At 26.6% G+C, this 7,799-nt stretch overlaps 1 protein-coding gene across 1 annotated transcript in view; it reads left to right on the top strand.

The window, feature by feature from the left end:
- Positions 1-946: 946 nt before the first annotated feature.
- LOC107438819 (serine-rich adhesin for platelets) overlaps positions 947-7,799 on the top strand; it is a gene marked incomplete at its 3' end in the record, with an annotated part of 316,964 nt that continues 310,111 nt past the window's right edge. Inside the window, 1 exon segment of the mRNA XM_071184713.1 lies at positions 947-1,354.

Here is a 7,799-nt window from a genome sequence, read left to right as displayed (position 1 = left end):
ATTTAAAATATACTTTTAAAATTTAAAAAGTTACCAATCATAAATAATGGAAATTAGTTAATGAAGCATCATATGTTTTAAACTTATTTAGACTTTGTATTTAGCTAAATAAAGTTTTCTTGCTATAAAGAACTGAAATTAGTTATGGATTCAATTATTTAAATAAAATAAAAACTAGATTGAAACTATTAAAAGAAGTAAAATAAGTAACACAATTTAGGTCAGCCTCATTATCTTTCAAAAAATTATTGATTGTTTTTAAACTTTTCAAAATAAAATGAACAAAATATTAAAGCTTTTTTTTTTAATTTATGAAAAGTGTGCATTATAAAACAAAGTTATTTTATTAAGTGTATGTTATAAGTTCGATACAAATTTCGGTAGATTTATTTTACTTGTTGTTTCCTAAGTGTTTATAATAAAACAACATCACTTTCCTCATATTTTGAATAAATTCCTTCTTAGAAATATATAATATCGTAAACATTAAACAATGAATTTCAAAAAAGTCTAGTTTAGTGTCATTAGACTTCGATGCAACAGTTGTCAAAAGTTTCTTAATTTTCTCTCCGCATTCAAACCTCCTCTGGTTGTAATTAACTAAAACTAAATAATTAATTCGTCAAATAGAATTAAATCATTCTATTCATAGAATTCTCAATTAATCTTTAAAAAACTATCAACACCCTTTTCAATATATTACCCCTCTCCCCACACGATATTTTTTTATTCCCTTTTCAACCTGAACGCTTCTGGAGTAGGCACAACACGTGGGGATCGGTAAATTCATCTCCCCCCTCTCTCCCCCCACCCCCTCCACCCACGAAGTTGGAATACGCTCCGATGAAACTGCTCCAAAAGTTTACTTTCTACAAAGCTACAACTACTTCGCTTCTAACCCGCTCCGTAGTCGACTCGTCCCATCCCTTTGCGACCCCCGCAGATCGATACCTTACACCGTCATTAAAGAGCGTGATGGTGGACTGCGCATGCGCCGAAGCGACTAACTCTTGAGCCGAGGTTTACTCGGGTTCTCCCCAGTCGCTAGTACAAAGTTCACAAAAACATACATCTGCTTGCGTCCAAAGATCTTCGATTATTGTTGTTTTATTTTTTGTTCTTCACTCTTAAAACTTCATCCTGTACTTGAAGAGAACTTTTGCGACCATCAGATAGTTTTCTGTAGATTAGTTTCCACTGCGAATCTTGTATTGTAAAGGAAAAAACAACCATCCAGGGGTTCAAAGATAACTGGAGAAGATCGGTCGTTTCTTTTGACAAACTAGGATGTTCTTCCCAAACGTTGCCACTTCGACGTTTTGAAACTCTGGATCTTTTCTTCCATTGTTCACAGGTAGGTGGAAGTATTACAGTTTGTTAAGCTATTCAAAAGTGGGTTATGGCGGAATAAAAAGTTTATTGCGATCGATTAGTTCAACTGTTTTAATAGTTTAGATTCTTATTCTACTTCTAAATTGAAATGAAACCTTCCTATAATAGTACAAGGGAATGAAAGTTTTTTGGAATAAAAAATTGATTTTTAAACTTTTTGCACATTGATTTTTTTTTTCTTTTTCGTTTTAATGAAAATCTTATAACAGTATGAGACTGTTAACTCAAATGCGTATAAAATTTACATTTGAATTTATTGTGCATATTAAATAGAAGAAAATTATTTCAATAATTATTTATAAAGTAAGAACAAAAAATTTATTTATGATTGTTTTAACCAAATTCTGACTTCCAAAATTATTAATTTAGAATCAAAAATTAATTTAAAAAAATAAATATAAAAAAGGAACGGATCTAAAGAATTTACAAAATATAAATCATTTTTACATAAAATTTTCTAAATGTCAAATTAATGTATAAATTATTAGAAACTTTTTTTCTCCAGTTTAATAGGAAAATATACTGAAAGTAATTTAGTCTATTGAGGCTTAATTAATTGATGAATATCAGAACTATAATTTAGTTTTGATTTTCGTTTACATTACAGTAAAATGGAAATTGAATTATACATAGATGTCTTAAATGTTAATTATGCATGTTGAATTATAATTATTAAGTATTTCTGTTCTATTAAATTCAGAGACGATAAGCTTTAAATCTTTCAAAATTTAAAAGTGTTTCAAACTTAAGAACTTGGATTATGAAAGGGAAAAGAGGAAGAAAAAAATGGTTGTTTTGTAATCAAGAACAAAAAGTTAAGTGAAAAAGGATTAAGCAGCAAAAAAAAAAAAAAAAAAAAAAAAAAAAAAAAAAAAAAAAAAAAAAAAACGGAATTTTACTAATTACTGAAAAGTACTGATTTTACTAAGATACTGAAAAGTATATATTAATAATACATATATAAGAAATATTTTATTTAAACAATAAAGTTCATTAGGATTGCTTATAGTAAAGAGTCAATATCTAGCTAATGGAGAATAGATTTAAGAGAGTTGACCAGAACTTTTTTTTATCAACAACATTTAAAAGGACACAGTTGATACATTATGAAAGTAACTATATTAAAGAAATAGTATAAACGTAAACAACAACATAAAATCTTTTAAAAATAAATCATTTCAACTTTAAACGTATTGTTTTCTGCATATTGATAAAGCATTTCTCTGATTCAATATATTTTTATTAAAGCAATTTTTTAAAACTAAACAAAACTTCATATTATTTTCAAGAATTTATAATAAGAAAACAAAAGGTTTTATTTCAAACTGCTGAAAATAAAGAGTAAAAAGTACTAAACAAGTTTTGAAAATATTCAAATTCAAACCTTACGACATAAATATTAATTCATATGGGAGGATCAAATTTGAAAGTTACCAAACAAAAATTCTATTGAATTAATACAAAAGTAAAGAAAATGAAATTATATACATACTAAACACATCTAGAAAATCGCTCTGCTGAACTAAATATTTCCTAAGTATAATATGTTATAAAATTGTATTATACTTAAAAAAGCGAAAATGGCACAAATAGAACAATTTAAAAATAATGAAAATAAAATGCCCTTGAAGAGAAAAGAAATGATAAATAAAAATAATGTGGAAAAAATCTAGATTTACTTCTTAAAATGAAAAGAAAAGGGCTGAACAATATTATGTGGAATCGATTGCATAGTGTAGTTGACGGAAGTTTAAGAGAGAAAAGCAGAAAGTTTGTTTCTCCTGAATCGTAGTCTTCAAAAGGAGAAAACACTTTTACGAGATAACATTTCGAAGAACTGGGGGATTTCCTTCCTCAGTCATTCAAAAATGCATTTTTATTTATTTTGGGGTTTATCATCCTGTTCTACATTTGTTCTCAAATATCATTCTATAATACAATGCGTTTACTAATTTTTTTCTGTTTAATTTATTATTACATGTTGTGGTTACAAACAAGAAATAATGTTCTTATGCTTTCAACACAAAATACTTATCTAAAAAAATGCTATTAAATTGTCTAAACTTTACTTAACTTCTTCTTCTCATCTGATTATTGATTTACAGTTCTTATTCTTAATGATTATTCTCTAAAATGATGTATCTATTATTCTATGTTATATTATTATATTATACGCTATCTTTAAAAAGAATAAAACGGTTTAATAGCATTATATATATATATATATATATATGATTTCGCTACTCGCTTTATAGTCCATTTTTATACTGTTTTTTCTTTTTATTTTATTTTATTTTCTGTTTTTACATGTAATTTTTACTTATATTTACTTTTTGTGTTTTATTTTATTTGTTGTAATTTTTATTAAAAAAATTTTCTGAGTACTCCTCACACTATTGTATTAATATATTTTGCTTTGGCTTTATTGATACAATATCAGAAAGCAAACTGTTTTGCGGTTATAATGGTGTGGGCTGATGAAAGGATTATATCTTTTTTTTTCGTTTTTTTTCCGGTTTTTTAAATAAAATTTAATTCTTTTTTTTTTAAGCTGTTGTTTGTTATTTCTTTACTTATTATTCCCCCCCTTTTTTCATATGTCTATAATTTTTCTTTGTTTTATTCTTCATTTTGAACTTATCTAATGAGTGCTGTTTACTTGCAGCTTAAGCGCAATAAATGATACTTATTGTTTTTCTTAACTTTCTTAGTGTTTTCTTGTATTTATTTATTTATTNAATTAAAATAACATTTTTTTTCAAACTTTTTAAAGGCATAGACCCATTATAAGGACTGATTCTTATCATATGATAATTATTCATTTATATTATATATATATTTATATATTATATATATAATTCTATTTTATTTATTTATTTATTTTATTTATTATCCATTTTATTTAATTTATTTATTTACTAATTTATTTATTTATTATTATTTTTTTTTTGCATTTTAATCATTCTCTACTAAATTTTTAGATTTTTGATGAAAGAGCACGAGTTCGAGTTTATAAAAAACAACGTAATTAACTTGAATGACAGAATAAAACAAGATTTAATGTGAAATTGTTTTTCCACTTATTGTTGGATTAGTACAAAAAAAAAAGCACTTGGAAGCTAAAGTTCATCTATAAATAAATAAGTTGGAGAGCGGGCTTGTACGAACATTATTCTGATGTAACCAGAATGTTTTTGTTATTTACCAAACAAAATTTCTTCTTAAGTTTTAGCAAATTGGAAAAACTATGTTTAATTTTCAATTGGAATTGCATGACAGCGTGTTATGTAATAATTTTTGAAACAAGAATTTTACCGTAGAAAAATAAATTATTCATTCGATTTTTAATTGCAACTTATCTGTTCAACAAGTTTCACAATCGAAATATTTTTTACAAATAAATATGCTTGTTACAAATTTTAATATTCCTTTATAAAATATTTCTTTTTTAACTATTTAGTATCATTATTTTTCTTAAAAAAACAATTCACTCTACAATTCTACTATAGTCGCAGATATTTGAGATATATACATACTGTGATAATAGTATAAGGTAATAAATAATTTATAATTAATAAATTAGATAAATTTCGTGAAATATTCAATTTATTTACTTCTTTTATATTTTTAAGTTTTACTTATTTAATTCGATTTTTAATGATATAAATAGAAGACTCTGAAAAAACCATTGCTTTAACGAATTTTTGTTTCAGTTGTTTTTAAATTATATTATAACCAGAGTTAAACAGCCAACTCATTTTTGGACTTACGATTATCAGTGTTTAAATTACGATTATCTTACGATTATCAGTGCATCCCTGTAATAATACTGAACCCAGCCCAGAAGACAAGGGTATTCGTGGTTCAAGCATTGGTACAAACTAGTCTTCCTAGAGGATATCTTGATTTAACTAACTCGCATTTGCGATACGCGGAGAAGAAACTTGAAAACTTCCCATGGTTGTCCCGACGTCACTGGGACTCTAACCTATGATCCGTCTACTTCCGAGGATATTTTGCGTCCTCACTGTTGTCGGAGCGAGCAGAAATAGAATTCATATCAACCAGCCATAACTGGGATTCGAACTTGAGTCACCTTATAGGGAGGCTCTAAAACATGAACCACATCAATATTGATTGACCCTAGAATTTCGTTATTTTTTAGAGCATTCGTAAAATGTGTTACTTCCAAAGTATTATTTCTGTACCGCTCTTATAATTAATATAAGCTGATACTCAGCTGACTATTAAAATTTGTCTAACTACTTTATAAAATAAAAACCATATTCGAATTAATTAAATTATTTTTTTTTCTTCTGGTTAAATATTAAAAAAGGATTTATAATGTATCTTGTATTTAAAAATGTCCGAATCCAGTTTCGTTCGTTATAAATTAATATTAATAAAATTAGATGTTTATCAGACCTTAACATTAATTAATATAAACTTTATTAAGATCATTTATTGAAGAGTGCATTTTCAGATTAAATTTTGTCTCATTTTGATTTTTCTTGCTTTTCTCCTTAGTAATCAATAATATATTAAATAATCAACTTTATGACTCTTTCACATTTACATCAGGTCTATTTTGGATAGAAACAAAATTTAAAAAAATTTTATTATTAGAAAAGTATGAATTGAAATTAGTTTAATGGATTCATTATTAAATTATGTTTTCATTAAATTCTTCTCAAATAAGTTATTTTTGGTTTATTAAATCCTAAAAATTAAAGTAAGTGGTAATTTTTAACAATATATTATGACAAAAAAATGAGAAAAATATATTTTCAGGAAAAGAAATCTTTATCTAGAATCATTTACAGACTTGCACTCTTATGAATTAATTATATACGTTATAGTGTCTCATAGATTAATTAAATAATTTAATTAATGATTAATCGGGAGAAAAAAACAGAAAAGTTTAGTTTTTACACCATTACTAAACGCTTTTGAACTCATTAAGAGCAAAGGAAGGATAAAAATGATCTAAAAGCCAGTTGATTTGAAGATGAAGCTTAAATGAGATTACTAGCAAAAAACCAATGCATACCAATCCCACAAGAAAAATGACCTGGTGTTCTTAGTACAAATATGATGGAAAAAATATGTCACCATATGAAAAAAAGGTAATAAGTGCAAAATTACAATGTAAAGAGATGTATAATTTATGTTTAAAAATGCTTGTACATTATTTTTTACAAGACTCGAATTTAAATGTTCAGTTTATAAGCTGCTTAAGCTTAAAAGTATGCCAAATTTAAATTAAAACATGCTGGTAAAAAAAAGGAGGAAAAAAAAAACGTTTTTAAAGCTTTCAACGCCTTTCAGAACATAATGTAACTTTTCTCTATAACCACCCCCTTCCTCCCCTACCTCCTCTTACCGCAATTTCCCTCAACCAATCGGCAATCGCCAACTGATATACAACGTTTTCATCTTTTCTACCCCTCCTCCCACTCTCTGATGAATATAAAAAAATAAAAAAAATATTGAAAGAGAGGATGCAAACTGCTAAGCAAGGTTTGGGGGGGGGATAAGGGGTAAAAAGAAATCTTTAAGAGAGGGGAAGTTAAATAATCGATTGCGTAGGGGTTAGCTGTATACACAAAAGGGGAAATAGAGAAACTTTTTAAATTTAATGGCAACAAAAAGTTATCAGTTTCAGCTGTTAAAGTTTTCATTTTGTGGTTGCTATTGAGTTGAGTAAAAATTACCATAAAAAATTATTTTAGAAAAGGGAATTCAAGGAAATAGTTCTAAAATTGTTTTTTAACAATGAAAAGGCATTATTTAAATTTTATTTATAGTAGATGTTGTGCAATTGTCATAGTAAACATACCGAAATGATTTTTTACTTTATTTATCAATTGGTGTTCCATCGTCCTTCAAGTCTTAGAAATTTGTGTTCTCTTCAAATTGTTCGATAAGCGATCTTTGGTTTCTGAGTTTAAATTGAACTCTTTTGTAATTTGTAGAGTTGTCAGTCATTTGCTCTCCATATTTTTTCATACGTGGCGCTAACTTCAACAAGAACGCGCCATTAAAGCATCCCACCATCCTCTATTTGCGCTTTTATTTTCATATTTTGTAATCTGGCAAACTTGATACGAAAATATTTTAAATAATTTTTGAAAAATGCAGGTAAGTGCAAATACATATGAATTCACTACACGCTTTATATATTACATTTTGTGTTTTATTCTATGCTTTCTTGAATATTTATTTTCTATTTCTTGCTTGATTTGTTTTGTTTTGCATTTTTTGCCTAATTTGTTCAATTTTCGTTTAAATTTTTTCGTCTCACTCTATGGTATTGACATATTTTGCTTTGGCTATATTGCTGCAATATTAGCACCCTTTTTTGCGGATATATTCGTGTGAGCTGATGACAATATTATATCATTTTC

Source organism: Parasteatoda tepidariorum, chromosome 8, assembly GCF_043381705.1.
Source record: "Parasteatoda tepidariorum isolate YZ-2023 chromosome 8, CAS_Ptep_4.0, whole genome shotgun sequence".
Lineage (NCBI taxonomy): Eukaryota > Metazoa > Arthropoda > Arachnida > Araneae > Theridiidae > Parasteatoda > Parasteatoda tepidariorum.
This window is presented reverse-complemented; position numbering and strand designations above follow the sequence as displayed.